The sequence below is a fragment of the Euphorbia lathyris genome, chromosome 7 (assembly GCF_963576675.1).
Source record: "Euphorbia lathyris chromosome 7, ddEupLath1.1, whole genome shotgun sequence".
NCBI lineage: Eukaryota > Viridiplantae > Streptophyta > Magnoliopsida > Malpighiales > Euphorbiaceae > Euphorbia > Euphorbia lathyris.
Window position 1 is genome coordinate 16,880,381 of NC_088916.1, and position 20,468 is coordinate 16,900,848.

Here is a 20,468-nt window from a genome sequence, read left to right on the forward strand (position 1 = left end):
TCGGTGGAAGAAGAATGGTGATTTTCTTTAAAGTTCACTTGGAATTAAGAGTCTTGTAAAATTACAAAAGAGCAGGAAGAAAGAGATGAAAAAAATAAGAAATTAAAGAGGAATAGAGTATTTGATTTTTATTTTTTATTTTAGGGTTTGTTTGTGATAATTAGATAATAAAGGGGGTAAATTTATAAAATAAATAAATATAAGGACCAAGTTTAACTCTTTTCCCTTTGACTTTTAACACCGTTAGTCAATTTGGTATGTTTTTGCTAATGGAATGAACCTCAAAGTACCATTTTGCAAACTTTTAAACCAAATGAGTGTGTTCGAAAACAGGTGTAACCACAAGGTTTATTTTTGTACTTTTCCTTAATTTTATATTACGTAATATTTCAATTAATAAAATACTAATACCCTCTAATTAATTTAATTACATATTATTTTATTTAAATATTCATATAAAATTTTAGAGTCTATTACATATAATCAAACAATTTAAATGATATGGATAGCAAATACATATATTTTATGTGATAACCGGTCTAGAGGTGTCGTCAGACCCAATGTGTTGGATTTGAACAAAACGAAAAATATCTACATGGTATTAGCAAGACCGGTCCTGGATCTAGGCTCGGGGTGCGCCGGCCTAGAGCCCATGGCTGGAGGAGGCCCAAAAAAAATTAGTGTTATATGTACATATAAAAGTTAATTTTTTTTTAATATAGATAGCTATAAAATCATACAGGAGGGTTTAATTCTTTCTGAAAGCCAATGAAAAAAAAATTAAAAGACCTATCAAATCTTTACATTTTAATTAGTAAATTTTATATTACGAATGTCCTTATTGCTTATTTTGCCTAGAGCCCCTAAACTGTCAGGACCGACCCTGGGTATTGGGTTAGGTTGTTACAATTGGTATCAGAGCTGACTCTCCACATATAATGTGTAGTTCGGGAATGAACTAGACGGAAGCTAGTGGACCTGTGACAACCCGATCTGGAGTGGTGGTGTTTAGGAGTGGGCACGGTTCGGCTAACTAGTCCATTAGGCAAAAGAATTAACCGAACCGTTATCAACGGTTTTTTAACCATCCAAACCGAAATTGGTCCATATCAATCGGTTAACCATACAACCGGCTAACCATTAATTTCGGTTAGGTTTTTCGGTTAACGGTTTTTAACCAATTCTCACTAGTTAACCAAAAATCAACGGTTAACCATAATTTTTACCCAAACCTAAATTTTTAAACAATATTAAAATACACATAATTTTAAAAATTCAAACGAAAGGAATTTAAATAAAAATTCAGAATTCAAACATAAGTACCGAACTAAAAAACAATCCATCAAATTTACATTTAAAACATAAAGAAATGTAAATAACATTTCATCAAAGTACTTATTACACCATAAAGCATTAAAATCTATGTTATATATTTATATTAATCTATATTATAATCTATGTATTTATATTAAGCAGTATAATTTATATATTTATATTTGTCTTGCCTTCATCGTCAAATGGCCTATATATTTTTTAAAAAATTTATATTTATTAAGCGGTTCGGTTAACCATTAACCGCGGTTTTTTAACACTCTAATCCAAAACCAAAACCGAAACCGGTACCTATCTATTTTTTTAACCATTAAGAAAACCACCGGTTTGGTTAACCATTTTTCCGGTTCGGATTATCGGTTTTTGGTTCGGTTACCGGTTTGACCATTTTTTTTGCCCACCCCTAGTGGCGTTGGGGTAAAAGGAATGAGCAAGGAGCGATCCTAAAGGACGATGGGGCAGGAATTTACATCGAAAATGGAGAGATTGACTGGCCTTATTCGTAAGGTGAGAATATATTGCGGATGCATTTTAAAGCCGTGAGACCCAATGTGTTGGATTTTGGCCAAAACGAACAATATCTATCATGGTATTGGATTGGATTGTTACATTTTAACTGTGATTTGGATATAAAATTTACATTTTATAATATAAAAAAAGCATACAAAATTCACAATCAATTGAACCAAAATTTAAACTCCTAATTAAATGTTCACTTCATATATTATATGACAATCCAAATACTGAAAAATCTCATAAATCTAGAGAAAGAAATGGGGGCTCAAATATCTTTTTCATGATAATGAGAAAATTAGCCATACATCTCTGTTTGGGAATTAGCTGTTAGCTGATTATATTAGCTGTTAACTGTTAGCTGATTACATTAGCTGATTTGACTAGCTGTTTGTGTAGACCTGTTTAGTAAAAATTAGCTGATTGATAATAGCGGTTTGTGCAAAAAGACGAATAAGGATATTTCTTTTTTAATTTTGGCGCATGAGAAGGGGAGGAGTCTATCTAATAGGGTTAAAGAAGTCCATTAATTTTAATATTGCAAAACGCTAATTGAAAAAGCTCCTTTTAAGAGTCTTTTCTAAATTAGCGTTTTCATCCCAAAACTCTCTCTCAAACCTCTCTCCACCAAACACTTCAATCAGCGGTTTCAGTGGTTAAACAGCTAAAGTTGGTCAAAACCGCTCTTTTTATCCCAAAACGCTCTTTGCCAAACAGAGCCGTCTTTAGAAAGCAAAAAGATAAAATAACATAACCACATTTCTCAAGGTCACAAAAAACGTGTTATCCCAAAAAGAAAAACACAATGGTACAACAAGAAAAGAAAAAGTTACTAAGAGGTACCAAATAGATGGAAAATAACTCTAATACTATCAAATACTCCCCTCAAGCTTGAGAGGTGGATACAAAGGAAGCTCTTGTGAACATGTTGAAGATGATTCTTTACAAAAAAGGGCATTTGTAAATAGATCAACCACTTGATCATAGGAGGATACATGAAGAGGAACTACAATGTTATCCTTCACTTGGTCTCGAACATAGTGACAATCGATTCTAATATGTTTGTGCTTTAAACTTGCAGCAATTGAGAGAACAGATTGGTTATCACAGACTCACAGTGAAAGACGGTTGGAGGAAATTACTTGATTTCAATGTCTTTGAGAATAGCAGAAAGCCATGTAATTCGCGTGTAGTAAGAGTCATGGCCTTATTTTTTGGCTTAATAAAAGATTTTTGCCTTTCCAAGATATAGGAGAATCTCCCATGAATATGAAATAACTAGTAGTTAACCTTCTTGTGATTAGACAACTAGTCCATTCACTATCATAGTAAACAGTTAACTTTGCTATGGAAGATGAGGCAAGTAGGATGTCATGTGATATTGTACCCACTAAATACCTCAAAATTCTCCTTACAGCTTGCATATGAATAGTGGTTGGTTGATGGAGAAATTGAGTGAGAATGTGAACTGGAAAAACAATATCTGGTCTGGTGATTTTCAGGTAGATCAATTTGCCAAGTAGGCATTGGTAGGAAACATGGTAAATTCCTAATGTTGATATTTCTTTTGAAATACAAAGAATCCAAAAGAAGATCTATCTATCTCAAGACCAAGAAGGCACCTTAGAGTCCCTAGATCCTTCGCAGTGGCGAATACAGAACTGCTCGGCTGGGGGAGCCAATTTAACACCAAGCTGAACCGCCCAAATACGGATGACTTGAGGCAGCCCAAAGCTGGGCGCCTCAAGTCTGGGGGTGCTAATTCAGCACCCCCAACCTTAAACAATGGAGATAGGGGAGTCGGAAACCACCCCTAATCAGGGTGGTTCTGGCGGCCGGAGGGGCCCGGGCACCCCCAGGCCCCTCCCTGTCTCCGCCCCTGATCCTTCGTATGGAAAATCTTGGAAAGCATAGCATTTTAAGTGATTAATAGATGAGAGACGGTTGCCTAAAATAAGCAAATCATCTACACTTACTAGGATAACATTAATAGTTGTTGCTATTTGATGGACAAATATCCTAATGAAATTAGGGTTGTGGAGAGTTTAAAGAACCACTTGCCTCGAGTTTGTTTTATTTTATTTATTTTATGTTTTTTATACCTTCTATGAGTTTCTTTTACTTTTATAATCATTTTCGTTAGTTTGTGGATCTTGTGATACTTATTCTTTTTTTATTTAACGAAGATATAAACATTTTTCATAAAAATAAAACGCAAGAATCTCAATAATTTTTTATATATGAAATGCTTATCTCATTCTATTAGATGAAAATAATATGCATACATCAATAAAATAAGGCTTAATACATCATTTGCTCCTTGAACTTGTCCGAAAAGTTTGATTGACTCCCTGAACTTTCAAAGTGTTCTGATAGCCCCCTAAACTTGCATAAAATATTCAGTTAGCCCCTTGAACTTGCATAAAATGTAAACAATTGATCACACGTCTTAAAATGTTATTACATAATTCAAAAATAAATTAAAAATGAAGTTATTACTTGCTCAACTATACAACTTGTCCTTCTCTAATATTAGAACTTCATACCTCGATTTTGGTCGTTTTATATTTTTTAAGACTCGTGCAATACATGTTCCGCCTTTAACTTACTTTTTTTGCGACCGAGTTATCAACTGATTACATTTTACGCAAGTTCAGGAGGCTAACTGAACATTTTATGCAAGTTCAGGGAGCTATCAGAACACTTTGAAAGTTCAGAGGGCCAATCAAATTTTTTGGACAAGTTCAGAGGACAAATTATGTATTAAGCCATAAAATAAAGGGACAATTATAAAACTAGCACCTTTTAAGGGGTTAGTTTTCTTTTCTAACTCCTTTTGAAAAACTCACCAAAACTAACACATTTCATTAACTAAATTCCAACCTTGCCCTCATCTCTATCCTTTTATAACGTTGTCTTTCCCCCCCCCCCCCCCCCCATTTGCTTCTTTCGCGCTCTCGCTCTCTCTCTCTCTCTCTCTCTCTAAAGAACAAATCGATTTACAGACAACGAACAACAATCAATCCAACCCACATTTTGTGCTTCAAGATTTTATACACAATCATGTAAGTCTTTGATTTATTTACAAAATATAAAGCTTCGTCATATTCAAGGTTAAGATGTAGGATTTTGTTTCTCTAAAACCCAATGTATATTGTTGCTGTTGCATTTTCATGTTATTCCTGTTCGTGCGAATCCCTAGAAACAGAGACATTGTTGTAGGAAGATGCATTTCATTTTGAACTTCACTCATTAGCGATTTTTTACCGAAAAGGTCGATAGCCGTCGATATCTTATTCATAACGACAGACATATCGGCGCGTTAGATGATGAATATCGACGTATATCGACGTATGTTTTCCATTCTAAATCATAATATCCAAACACAAAACACATAAAACATAGACAATAACAATATTTTTATATTAAAATAAAGAAGAAATACAGAAAACGGGAAAAAACGGAAAAAAAAACACACTAAAACACAAAACACATACAGAAACAAACACACAAAACAACAAAAGTACATAAACATGAAAGACAAAAAAAAAATACACAAACTAAACATTCAGGTACTCAGGACCCAAAAGGGCGTCAGCGTAGTCCATCTTGGACTTCTCCAACTGCCTTTTGAGGCGCCTAATTGTCCTCCTGAGCCGCCTGTTTCTTTCCCTAACTGACTCCAGATGGTCAGCCATGGACTCAGCAACGAAAGACATGGTGCGCGCCATGCCCCTCATGAATCGGACTATCTCGTCCGTGTCACCATCACGGAAGGATTCGCCGAACATAGCTATTAAAGCTTCGAACTCGGGAAGAGGAGGTGGTGGTGGTGGCGCTTCCATTTCTGGATAAACTAGAGTGTTGAGAGTTTTTTGAGAGTTTACTAGAATGAGTATAATATGAACAGACAAAGCATCTATTTATAGGAGAAAGAACTGTATTGTTCATGGGGAATCTCAATAGACAAGCCTCGTATTTAATGCTTAGAGTGATATTCGAAGAAGAGTGAAAGTCAAAGTGATCATTACATGCATTTAAGGCACCGCTTAATAGATCATTCTAGAAAAACGTCTTTTGATCTTCCGTCGAAATCAGTTGATACATGATCACTATTGACATCTATCACGAGAATGCATCGTAGATATGTGCCGATATATGTCTATATTTAAGTGGTATCGACATATATCGACATATGTCGACATATATCGACATATGTCGACATATATCGACATATCTTATAGTTTGAAGTGTGTATACCAATAATATATAATTTTCGTTAGCTTTCTTCGTTTAGTTACAATAATATATAATTTACTTCTGTGTTTATGATAATGCAGAAATATGTCCACCCCGAATATTTGTCTGTGTATGCTTTCGTGGGATGGAGAATGGAAAAAAGAGGGGCCCATGGACACTATGATATACGTTGGTGGTCAATCGAAGGTGCTCCATTTTTCAACGCCAACTGATTATCAAACTTTGAGAGATAGAATTCACGCTTCCTTGAATGTTGATGCAGCTTGTTTTGACATACAAATGGCAATGCACACAACATACGGTTCAAATAAACTTTTTGGAAGATTAGCACACATAGTGGATGACAGTGATATTGCTGGTTTCGTTGAGTTTTGTAGATGGAATAAACCCGATGTGATGCCATTATATGTGACTATGACTTCTCGAACAAGTGTTGCGGAAGTAAGGCGACCAATGGTTGCTGAAGTACGGTGACCAAGTGTTGCGGAAGTAAAACGACCAATTGTTGCAGAAGTAAGACGACCAATTGTTGCTGAATTATGGCCACAAAATGTTGCTGAAGTAGAGGCAACCAGAATAAGTTATTGTGTACCTAACATAGCAATTGAGACTCGTGGTCCGGCAAAACATGTCATGAATCCATATACCCAATCTCCTGTTGGGCTAGACGATATTACATTGGATCACAATTGTGGGTATGATAATGTAGTGCACGGGGATGATCAAGGATATGGTAATGGATGTGATAACGATGAACATGGATATGATAACGACGACCATGGATATGATAACGACTACAATGGATTTGACAATGATGATCACGTATATGATAACGATGATCGCCAAAGATCCGTTTCAGAACCATCGATTGATAATGTTCAACCAACTTTGCATGAGATTGATGATGAAGAAGGAATGAGAAGGAGAACGGATCCATTTCGATTTGTTCCACAAGTACCAGAGGATGGAGACATTCCGATGAAAACTACAGAATCTTCGGGGGATGGTGGGTTGAAGGCGCATGATATGTTTGATGGAAGTTTCGTCTAGGTGTGTTTACTGATGTAGTGTGATATGAGTGTGCTATGGGACTATGGATGTGGTCTTTCTAATTGCTCTAAATTCGCTAGACGTCACTACTTAGGGGCAAGTGTACCCCGTCGTATCAAGTAATAATCCGGTTAAGACCGGGTATCGAATCCACGGGATTTATAATTACAAGTATTAGACGACTCGGTTTCGTATGTTATTTAAGCGGTGATTACTTTGGGGGTAAAGTAAGACACAACTACACACTATTCCTAACTATTGGCGACACAGATTCGTGTAGCTAAACCTCTATGAAGCGGGGTGTATACGATAAGTTATAACCACGATAAATAATGCCTCTAAATGTATACGGATAATGGTTTACTCTTGCAAAGACGACCAAGTGTAGCGAGACCGACCCGTGAGGTACTTAGACTACGTGATTCCTAGTCAAGGCGTGTCTAATGCGGGGGAACTAGAAATTAGGGCCCGTAAGTTCTGTGGCTTGTCAATTCCTACGGTTTCCGGTTTTGTCACTTCCGGTGGGGCAACACCTATATAATTCCATAAAGATAGCCCGAATGGCGGCGGTAATCGCGTGCTCCTACACAATAATCAATTATCAATATCAAAGCAAGCAATAAACATTAACACGTAAAGGGAAATAGAGATTGTAAACCATGAATTATAAATATGGAAAGTGTTTAGATGAAATACAACCAAGCCTAGTACATAGGAAGAGTACAAGCTAATTAGCGAGTAAAAAGGGAGAATCCGCCCTTGGAACTAGCTAACCGGACTCAAAGCCATCTCCTAGGCCGTGGAGGTGGAACTCTCGAGCTTGGTGACGAATGATGAAGCGGAACTTCGATGGAACGCCGGAACAACCGAACAAGCTCTCGAGGGGGAGAGTTTAACTACAAAATCTGAATCTAAATTACAAGGAAAGAAAAGAGTATATTATAGCTCTCTAGTATGCAATTGGTGTCAAATGAAGTTCAAGAGCTATCTATTTATAGACATCAAGCAAGGGCAAGTTGGTACTTTTACAAAGCACAAGCATGGAGCAACATTATTTGGTGCAGAAATCCCATGATACGCCCCGCGTAAAGTGGCTTACGCCCCGCGTAAGTGCCCATTCCGTCAGAAATCTCCTGCATGTGGACCAATTCCTTGTCCAATTGTCTCATACACGCCCTGCGTAGCTGAAATACGCCCCGCGTGTATGAGTCTCTGAAGTTTTATTGCTAGAATTGGAGCATTTACGCCGTGCGTAGCTGAAGTACGCCCCGCGTAAATGAGTCTCTGATCTTTTTACGTTGAAGAACTGCCTTTTACGCCCCGCGTATATAGTGATACGCCCCGCGTATAGAGAGTTGACTCCGGAAGACAATGTAGTCTGACTTTCAGGATTAGGCCAATTATTGCCGACATGTGTCATACGCCCCGCGTATGCTGAGTCAGTTCCACATGGTGCCTGCGGATAAGGCAATTATTTCTGGCACCATGTTTCACGCCCCGCGTAAGGGTTGATATGCCCCGCGTATGAGTGGATTTTTGCTCCTTATTGTACCTGCGAAATACACTTCTTACGAGCCGAGTTAGCTTGACATTTTATTCTTTAAATTCAACTAAAAATAAAGGAAATTAATCGAAAGCTCGGATTTTATTTTTATTTTATTATTTTATTAAAACACTCTATTTTTGTAATTAAACTTATTCATTTTATCCAAAATCATCCCGTAAATCACGCTAAAAGGGTGTTAACAAAAGAAAAGTTGGTTAATAGGCTCGAGGGGGTTTCCTAATGTTTAACGAAAACGAGAAAAACAAATTAAGAAAAATTAGCCTAAGTGGGTTCGGTTTATCATCTATTGCCTTTTTACCATAATAAGTGTACTTAACCCGGTATTAGATGTAAATTCTATGAGTCGAGTGAAGTCAAAGCTCTCGAATAATTGTGAAAGAATTAGAGTTCTCGTACGAACTCTTTTAGGCTCAAAAATACCTTACAAAGATTCGGGTTCAAATTGTGTACTATCAAGTTTTCGCTAGATTCTCAACTATCCCGTTTTTATTGCCTTTTCAAAGTTCATTATGGAGATGGCAATTGGGTTAAGACTCAATGCCTTAGTTTAGTACTAACCTAAGCTTTGCACAAATTCCCTAATTTCAAAACCAAGACTAAAATTTCTTAATCGAATCATTCCTTTATGTTCCGACACTTTTATTTTTGATGACAAATAACGGAACTTTAATTAATTTCCGAAGGAGGGATAGCGTGTCGGGAAAAATTTAAGAGAGTCAATAAATTAGTTTAATTATTTTGTTGTTTATTTTATTTTTATTTTTGTTTTTGGTAGTGCAAAACAAACGTTAAGTGCGGGGTTGCACGTCCCTCCGCGTGATTTAAACTGACGCCTATTCCAGGGGCGTCGCAAAAAGAAATGAAAACAAAAACAAAAACGAAAATAAAGTGAGAAAGGAAAAGAAAAAGAAGACCCTTAGTGGTCAGGGGTTACGCGAGGCGTGCCCAGAGGGGCGCCCCGCGTAACCAGTACGTTTTGTTGTGTTTTTGGGCAGAGACTCAAATACGCGGGGCGTAAATGGCGGACGCTCCGCGTGTTTGAGTTTCTGAACTGGAGGAGCCACGGAAAGGATCGTATACGCGGGGCGTAAGAAGAGTTACGCCCTGCGTAAACGATTTTCCCTATAGAATGTTGGATCAGAGGCACAAATACGCGGGGCGTGTGTAGGGAGACATGACGCGTATTATGTCGATTTTGGATTTGGCTTTCCGTGGCTGGGCAGCGAAATGAAGAGAATAAGTAAAAATTGAACAGATATATACAGGGAGTTAGAGAGAGTCAAACCAATGCTACGTTTAGAGTCGGAGTAGCTCGACTTTCCTTCGTGATGTGCAAGCTTAAGGTGGTGCGAGGAGTGTTGTTTCGCCTTATCGTGGAAAACGCCGCCGCGGTATATCTTTAGACGGTGGCCATTGACCCGTAGGATTGCATTGTCGGGACCTTGGATTTCAATTGCCCCGGAGGGGTGCACATTGATGACGGTGTATGGTCCCGACCACCGACTTTTCAATTTTCCGGGGAATAACCGGAGGCGAGAATTGTAGAGGAGAACTTGATCCCCCTTGTTGAACTCCCGAATTTGGATGTGCTTGTCGTGCCACCGCTTGGTACGTTCTTTGTAGAGTTTGGCATTTTCAAATGACCCCAAGCGGAGTTCATCAAGAGTATTAAGTTGGAGGAGGCGGTGTTCTCCCGCAGCCTGCATGTCAAAATTCAAAAATTTCAGCGCCCAATAGGCTTTATGTTCTAATTCCACGGGTAAATGACATGACTTTCCAAAAACTAGACGATAAGGGGACATCCCGATGGGCGTCTTAAATGCCGTGCGGTAAGCCCAAAGAGCATCATCGAGCTTCAAGCTCCAGTCTTTTCTAGAGGCGTTAACCGTTTTTTCTAAGATGCGTTTTAGCTCTCGGTTAGAAACCTCAACTTGCCCACTAGTTTACGGGTGGTAAGGTGTAGAGACTCGGTGGGCAACCCCATAGTTAAGCAAGAGTTGATCGAATTGTCGGTTGCAAAAGTGGGAACCCCCGTCGCTAATGATAGTCCGAGGGGTTCCAAACCGAGTGAAAATGTTTTTCTTTATGAATTTCCCTACCGCCTTAGAGTCGTTTGAAGGTAAGGCAACGGCCTCCACCCATTTGGAGACATAATCGACCGCTACAAGGATGTAAGCGTTGCCATGCGACTTAGGGAAAGGTCCCATGAAGTCTATCCCCCACACGTCAAAAAGTTCGCAAACTAGGATTCCCTATTGGAGCATTTCATGTTTTCGGGAAATGTTTCCGCTCCTTTGACAAGCGTCACATGATTTGACGAAGTCATGGGAATCTTTGGATAAAGTAGGCCAATAAAACCCACATTGTAAGACCTTTGCCATTGTTCGACTAGGGCCAAAGTGGCCCCCCGGCTCTTGGGTATGACACATATGTAGCACGTGATTAACCTCTTCTTCCGGTATACACCTACGAATAATGTTATCAGCACAAGATTTGAACAGATAGGGTTCTTCCCAAAAATAATGCTTAGCATCATGAAAGAATTTCTTACGCTGCTCATATGTAAGGTGCGGGGGAAGAATATTACCGGCTTTGAAGTTCGCCATATCGGCATACCAAGGTAAAGATGTTACCGCGTAGAGTGCTTCGTCGGGAAAGGTCTCCTTAACTTCAATAGCTTCTGGAGGTTCGCCGTGCTCGCCTTGTAACCGAGAGAGATGATCGGCCACAACATTCTCCACTCCTTTTTTATCTTTGATCTCGATGTCGAATTCTTGTAGGAGTAGGATCCACCGTATCAAGCGTGGTTTGGCGTCCTGCTTAGTCATCAAGTACTTGAGAGCTGCATGGTCAGTGTATACGATAATTTTGGATAACACAAGATATGACCTAAATTTATCGAAAGCAAAAACAACGGCAAGCATCTCCTTTTCCGTGATGGAATAGTTTTGTTGGGCCTCATTGAGCGTTTTGCTCGCATAATAGATAGGGCGGAAGAGTTTATCCACCCGTTGGCCCAAACAAGCACCTACAGCCAAATCACTCGCATCACACATCAATTCGAAGGGGAGGCTCCAATCGGGTTTCACCATGATAGGTGCATTAATTAATTTGTCCTTAAGTGTGTTAAACGCACGTAAACATTGGTCGGAAAAATTAAATTTTGCATCCTTTATGAGGAGCTGGGTCAAGGGGGTTGCTATCATAGAGAAGTCTTTGATGAATCGTCTATAGAACCCCGCATGACCTAAAAAACTCCGAATTCCCTTTACGTTGATTGGTGGAGGTAGTTTTTCAATTACCTCGATCTTGGCCGGGTCGACCTCGATCCCCTCCCCGGACACCTTGTGTCCTAAAACAATACAATCTTGAACCATAAATTGACACTTTTCCCAACTAAGAGCGAGGTTAGTGTCTTCACAACGTTGGAGGACTTTATCAAGATTGCTCAAACAAATGTCAAAGGACGACCCAAAAACAGAAAAATCGTCCATGAAGACTTCCATGAAGTCCTCAATCATTTCGGAGAATATAGCCGTCATGCACCGCTGAAAAGTGGCGGGGGCGTTACAAAGCCCGAACGGCATCTGCCTATATGCAAATGTCCCATATGGACAAGTGAATGTCGTTTTCTCTTGATCCGAAGGATCAACGGGAATTTGCATATAGCCGGATAAGCCATCGAGGGTGCAAAATAATTTATGACCCGCCATTCTTTCCAACATTTGGTCGATGAACGGCAAGGGGAAATGATCTTTTCGGGTGGCTTCGTTAAGTTTTCTGTAATCAATGCATACTCGCCACCCGGTTACTTTTCATGTGGGGATTAACTCCCTTGATCATTTTTCATCACCGTTGTGCCTCCCTTTTTGGGGACACATTGGACCGGGCTAACCCATGGACTATCAGAGATAGGGAAGATTATACCTGCATCGAGGAGTTTGATTACCTCGACTTTCACTACCTCCTTCATATTGGGGTTAAGCCGTCGTTGCGGCTGCACGGAGGGCTTGACTTCATCCTCCATAAAGATGCGGTGTGTGCAAATGGTGGGGCTGATCCCTTTTATATCGTGAATGGTCCACCCAAATGCGCCTTTATGTTTTTGTAACACCGCGATTAGTGCTTCCTCCATTTCCACTGTCAAAAGCGAAGAAATAACAACTGGTAAGAAATTAGGAGGTTGCAAAAATACGTATTTTAAATTAGGTGGCAAGGGTTTAAGTTCCAAAGTCGGAGGCTCCTCGAGAGAGGACTTTGGTTTTTCTTTGCTATCTCGGTCCAAACCCTCGAACCGGCTCCTTGCCAACAGACATCGTTCTATTTCGGAGGAGTATTCAAATGGCTTGTTTAATGGCTCCTCATCCAAATGCTCATTATCACCTATTCCCGGAGAGGTTTCCGCAAAAGACCTACCACAAAATTCTCCAACAAAAAGATCAATAGAGTCTACGGAATTTAAAAAATTACAATCCGCCAAGGTATTGGATGGAAATTTCATGGAATTGTATACATTAAATTCTACATCTTCATCCTGCAACCGTAGGATGAGCTTACCTTCATGGACATCAATGAGAGTCCTACCGGTTGCAAGAAATGGTCGTCCTAGGAGGATTGGTACCGAGTCGTCTTCCGCCATATCGAGCACTACGAAATCGGTGGGGAAAATGAACTTGTCCACTTTCACTAAAACATCCTCCACTACTCCTTTTGGCCGACAATGGATCTATCGGCCAACTGGAGCGTCATATTGGTAGGCTTTGGTTCTCCCAAACCGAGCTTCCTGAATACAGATAAAGGCATTAGATTGATGCTAGCACCTAAATCACATAAAGCTCTTCTAAACTCGACATTTCCAATCGTGCAAGGGATAGAAAAACTACCTAAATCCTTGAGTTTAGGTGGGAGTTTGTTTGTTATAATTGCGGAGCATTCCTCCGTGAGCGCTACCGTTTCATTATAATCCAACTTCCTCTTTTTGGCGAGGATTTCTTTAAGAAACTTTGCATATGTGGGCATTTGCTCTAATGCTTCCGTAAGAGGAATGTTAATGTGAAGTTTCTTAAAGATTTCCAAAAACTTGCCGTATTGGTGGTCCAATTTTTCCTTTTTAAGTCGTTGTGGAAAAGGGAGCTTTGGTACGTAAGCTCTAATTGGGTCACACACGTTTTCACTTTTATCCGAGGAAGTTGAGTGTTTTGGATCCGAACCGGGGTTGCTTACCACTTCCGGTTCCTTACTTACCTATGGAGCTTGTGGGGTCGCCTTTGGAACCGGTGGTTCCAAACCCTTACCACTACGGAGAGTTATTGCTTGTACGGTCTCCCAATCTTTTGGTCTCGGGTTTTGTTCGGTGACAGTCGGGGAAGACCCATGTTGTCCCCCTTGTTGTTGGCGACTTAATTTGGCCACTTGCTGTCCCAAGTCCCTGCAAAATGCTTCGTTGTTAGCAAGACGGGAAGATATTTCTTTAAGAAGATCAATTACCATTGTGTCTTGCGCATTGCAGGGAGGTTGTGAATTTTTTTCTTCTTGGTCGCGAGGGAATTAGCCCGACCCTTGTCCCATAAATTTACCATGGGGTTCGGACGGGGGCTTCAACACGTTCCGCCCGTTATCGTAAGATGAAATGTGTTGAAGCCTCCTTCCGTTATTACTAGCGTGTGTGTTAGGATAAGAGTTATGATGAGAGTTATACCTTTGTTGTCCCCCTATATAACTTATGCTTTCGAAGTCACCGGCAAAAGGGCTACCGGCTTGACAATCCTTACCTTGGTGGCCACCACCACAGTGAGAGCACCTTAGGACTTGTGCTGAGTTTTGGAGGCTCATTTGCGCCATTAAGGCGTCCAGTTTTTTGTTCATTTTGATCATGAAGGTGGTGGGAGCCTCGTCTTGTACGGCAAAGGTTTGGTGTTGCGAGGATCCGGCAAGCCGATCTTCTTGCCATTGGACGCTTTTCCTAGCTAATTCATGAATGAGCTCATATGCCTCGCTTGCCGATTTGCGAAACAAATCCCCACCTGCGGCGGAATCAACAGTTGCACGATTAGTCGGTGTTAGACCATGATAAAAAAGTACTTACTAAATCATGCTTAGGGATGTCGTGATGGGGACAGTTTCGGAGCAGCTTTCGGAACCTAGCCCAAGCTGAGTGGAGGGCCTCGTATCTAAGTTGCCGAAAGGAAGTGATATCTTTTCTCAATTTAACCGTTTTAGAGGGCGGAAAGTAGTAAGATAGGAATTCCTTCTCGAGTTCCTTCCATGATGTGATCGATCCCGCCTCTAATGAGTGCAACCATTCCAACGCTTGTCCTGTCAAGGAAAAAGGAAAAAGTTTTAGTTGGACGGCCTCTACCGGAACATTACTTTGCCGCGAAGTTTCGGCACACATAAGAAATTTATCAAGGTGTTCGTTAGGGTTTTCATGGGGTTCCCCTCCGAATTGACCGAATTGTTGGATTAATTGGATCATGCTAGGCTTTATTTCAAATGTGTCGGCCGGAATGGTGGGGGCAACGATTCCATAGCGGATTTGAGGGCGATGTGGAGCAAGAATCTCCAACATCGAACGCGTGTCGTTGCCTTCACCATCACGGTCATTATTCACGGGTTGTTCCGACCCCCGTTGGTTGAGCTCGGGCTGGTTAGCTTCATCGTTGAGATTTGCCATTTTCTCTCTACGTAACCTACAAAGAGTACGTTCAATTTCGAGATCAATAGGTACGAGAGAATCACTTTTAGATCGGGTGTGCATAAAGTAAAAACAAATATACAAGAATTATCAACAAAAAAGAATAATGTTAGCAAACGTATATATAAACAATTTATACAAAAAGAATGCTTAAACTAACAATGAAACGTTTTTGTCTAATATTGTAGGAAATTATAAATCCCCAGCAACGGCGCCAAAAACTTGATGGAAGTTTCGTCTAGGTGTGTTTACGGATGTAGTGTGATATGAGTGTGCTATGGGACTATGGATGTGGTCTTTCTAATTGCTCTAAATTCGCTAGACGTCACTACTTAGGGGCAAGTGTACCCCGTCGTATCAAGTAATAATCCGGTTAAGACCAGGTATCGAATCCACGGGATTTATAATTACAAGTATTAGACGACTCGGTTTCGTATGTTATTTAAGCGGTGATTACTTTGGGGGTAAAGTAAGACACAACTACACACTATTCCTAACTATTGGCGACACAGATTCGTGTAGCTAAAACTCTACGAAGCGGGGTGTTTACGATAAGTTATAACCACGATAAATAATGCCTCTAAATGTATACGGATAATGGTTTACTCTTGCAAAGACGACCAAGTGTAGCAAGACCGACCCGTGAGGTACTTAGACTACGTGATTCCTAGTCAAGGCGTGTCTAATGCGGGGGAACTAGAAATTAGGGCCCGTAAGTTCCGTGGCTTGTCAATTCCTACGGTTTCCGGTTTTGTCACTTCCGGTGGGGCAACACCTATATAATTCCCTAAAGATAGCCCGGATGGCGGCGGTAATCGCGTGCTCCTACATAATAATCAATTATCAATATCAAAGCAAGCAATAAACATTAACACGTAAAGGGAAATAGAGATTGTAAACCATGAATTATAAATATGGAAAGTGTTTAGATGAAATACAACCAAGCCTAGTACATAGGAAGAGTACAAGCTAATTAGCGAGTAAAAAGGGAGAATCCGCCCTTGGAACTAGCTAACCGGACTCAAAGCCGTCTCCTAGGCTGTGGAGGTGGAACTCTCGAGCTTGGTGACGAATGATGAAGCGGAACTTCGATGGAACGCCGGAACAACCGAACAAGCTCTCGAGGGGGAGAGTTTAACTACAAAATCTGAATCTAAATTACAAGGAAAGAAAAGAGTATATTATAGCTCTCTAGTATGCAATTGGTGTCAAATGAAGTTCAAGAGCTATCTATTTATAGACATCAAGCAAGGGCAAGTTGGTAATTTCACAAAGCACAAGCATGGAGCAACATTATTTGGTGCAGAAATCCCATGATACGCCCCGCGTAAAGTGGCTTACGCCCCGCGTAAAGTGGCTTACGCCCCGCGTAAGTGCCCATTCCGTCAGAAATCTCCTGCATGTGGACCAATTCCTTGTCCAATTGTCTCATACACGCCCTGCGTAGCTGAAATACGCCCCGCGTGTATGAGTCTCTGAAGTTTTATTGCTAGAATTGGAGCATTTACGTCGTGCGTAGCTGAAGTACGCCCCGCGTAAATGAGTCTCTGATCTTTTTACGTTGAAGAACTGCCTTTTACGCCCCGCGTATGGAGAGTTGACTCCGGGAGACAATGCAGTCTGACTTTCAGGATTAGGCCAATTATTGCCGACATGTGTCATACGCCCCGCGTAAAATGGCATACGCCCCGCGTATGCTGAGTTAGTTCCACATGGTGCCTGCGGATAAGGCAATTATTTCTGGCACCATGTTTCACGCCCCGCGTAAGGGTTGATACGCCCCGCGTATGAGTGGATTTTTGCTCCTTATTGTACCTGCGAAATACACTTCTTACGAGCCGAGTTAGCTTGACATTTTATTCTCTAAATTCAACTAAAAATAAAGGAAATTAACCGATAGCTCGGATTTTATTTTTATTTTATTATTTTATTAAAACACTCTATTTTTGTAATTAAACTTATTCATTTTATCCAAAATCATCCCGTAAATCACGCTAAAAGATAGGGGTAAAATACCCCTATCAATGTTCAAAAGCAAACGAGAACTGCAAGATGCACTTGGGAGATATTCAATTGATAATATGTTCGAATGGAAGGTGCACAGATCAACTAAGTCTTTGTTTGAGGTCCGATGCAAGCATGTTGACACATGCAAGTGGCAGGCTAGAGGTGGAGTCATACTCGGTTCAGATATGTTCATGCTTCGGAGAATTGACAGTATGGACAGTAACACTTGTGATAGGGGTGGACAATTATTGCCACATCATAGGCAAGCGGGGAAACGAGTAGCAGGTATTATACTTAGTGAGAAGTTAGATATGGAGAATCGGGTGTACCGTCCAAGTCACATCATTTGGGAGATTGAAAAATTATTTTCAATCAACTTATCTTACATGCAAGCTTGGAGAGCAAGATGTTGGGCGGTAGATAGCACGAGTGGTACACCTGAAGAATCGTACATGTTGTTACCTGATTATTGTGAGACACTGAAATTTGTTAATCCAGGTACGGTGACACATATTGAAACTGGCGATGAAGATAATTTCAAATTCTTCTTCATGGCCATGGGTGCTTCAATCTGGGGTTTTAACGCACATATTCGCCCCGTTATATGTGTAGATGGAACACACTTAAAGGTTAAATATGGCGGGGTACTTTATGTTGCAGTTGGAAAGGATGGTAATAATCAAATTTACCCAATTGCATTCGAAATTGGGTCGAATGAATGTAATGAATCATGGGCTTATTTCTTCACCGGGTTGAAAGAATGTATTGGTGATGTTGAAGACCTCATCATAATATCAGATAGGAATAAGAGCATTGATTATGCAGTCAATATGGTGTATCCAAATGCGGTACATGGAAGTTGTGCTCAGCATTTGAAACAGAATGTGAAGGCTAAGTTTGGGGGTGGGAAAAAGTTAGACATAGCGTATTGGCAAGTTGCAAAAGCCTGTCGGACCTCTGATTTCCAGGAAAGATTCGCCAGACTTCGTAGTATATGTCCGGGGGCAGCGGACTACCTAGAGGAAGCTCGAAGAGAGAAATGGACACGTGCGTACTTTTGCACACGTCGGTATAACATTATGACGACAAACATATCATAATCATTCAATGCGAGAATGGGAGATGGTAGACGTCTACCGATCACATTGTTGGTTGAGTATATAAGGACAATCCTCCAAGCATGGTTTCATGAGAGTCGCACAAAAGCAGGTTTGATATTAGGACCTTGTCCCTAGTATAATGTACTAATAGTTCTTATATGCTCATATATTGAAAATGTTTTTGCAGGGGAACGGGAGACATATTTGTCCGCATTTTATAACAAGAAGATGCATAAACATGTCAATAAGTCAGTTCGATGTTCATATAAGCCCATTGATGCTCACAATTTTGAAATCGGCGATCGAGGTAAGGGTGGAATAGTGAATCTGCGCGCGGGAACATGCACGTGTAGGAAATGGCAATTGTCACAATTTCCATGCAAACATGTATGTAAGATTGCATCAATGCATCGATTAGAGAATGCATATGCGTAGGTGCATCGCTACTACAAAAATGAGACTGTACGATTGTCGTACCATGAACCCATACATCCACTAGGCCACCAGTCTGAATGGAAAGTTTGTGAGACTCCTAAGCGGGTGCTTCCTCCTAAAAAGGTTGCGCCTAGAGTGGGACGTCCGAGAAATCAAAGCCGAATACCGTCAAGGGGCGAGGAGGTAACTCCAATAAGATGCACCAGATGCGAGCATACTGGTCATAATCGAGCGAATTGTACTAGTATGTTACGAGTTCCATCTCGGCTTCCACCAATAATATCGAGTGAAGCAAGCTGCTCTAAAAACTCAGCTGGCAAATAGTGTACTCTATCTTCTGTATTGATAATTTCTGTATTGATAATTTGTGTATTTTTTCCATGATAATTACACGATTGAGAGTTTGTGTCTTTTGAATCAGGAGTTTACGCAACAATATGTCATATATAGACGCCGATATGTTCCCATCTATCCTATGTTAACGCCGATATGATCCCATATCGACTATATAGACGCCAATATGGTCCCATATCGACTATATACACGCCTTCCATGATCCCATTTGTCCTACGTACACGCCGATATGATCCCATCTGTCCTACGTACACGCCGATATGGTCCCATATCGGCGTCTATAGACGCCGATATGTTCCCATCTGTCCTACGTTAACGCCGATATGGTCCCATATCGGCTATATAGACGCCGATATGTTCCCATCTGTCCTATTACCAATAAACGTCTATCACCAATAATTTACATTAATAAGTTACCAACAATTTACATTAATAAGTTACCAACAAACGTTTACATTTTACAAAAGATTACAATCCAAGCAAATTAGGCCTTGTAATTAGATCATTCTGGTTGAACAATCGTTGGTTGAAGAGTTCCAAGCACATCCGCAGCCTATAGAAACGTCCATCAAACCCGGAGAATCCATAATCCGTACATAATGGCCCTTTTTCAACATAATGCTGAGCAAACAAGCATAGGAAGACACCACAATCATTGGATTTGCGCAGCTGTTGTGGGCACCCGCGAGCCCTCTCCCACTTTATCAATCGATTACCGTTATCAGGCCTCCCACTTTTATTCCAATAATCGGCCTCTTCCATTGCTCTTGTCATAATACGAAACCGGGGTTCTAGCCATTTGTCTATTGATTCGTTGGATGCATTTGACTCCAGACTATCATAGAACTCCATCCTCATTTCTTCCACGTAGAACACACCGAGTAACCAGTGTTCTCCTTTATAGTTGATGGGTATTAGCACATCTTTAACCTCATACCAAGGCCGAGTGTGAAACTCTTTCATCCCATTGATTCGTTGCATAAACAACTTGGATTGTCCCCATTTTCCGGGTTTGTCATAATTCTTGGTCATATTTGCAAACTCCATAAATCCAAAGAAATTTGAGTCGATGGCAGTCCAATCCTGACTCTGATGGACGTATTTTCCGTTCAATAACCACAAAAATGCATTTACAAGCTGCAACACATGCAAAAAT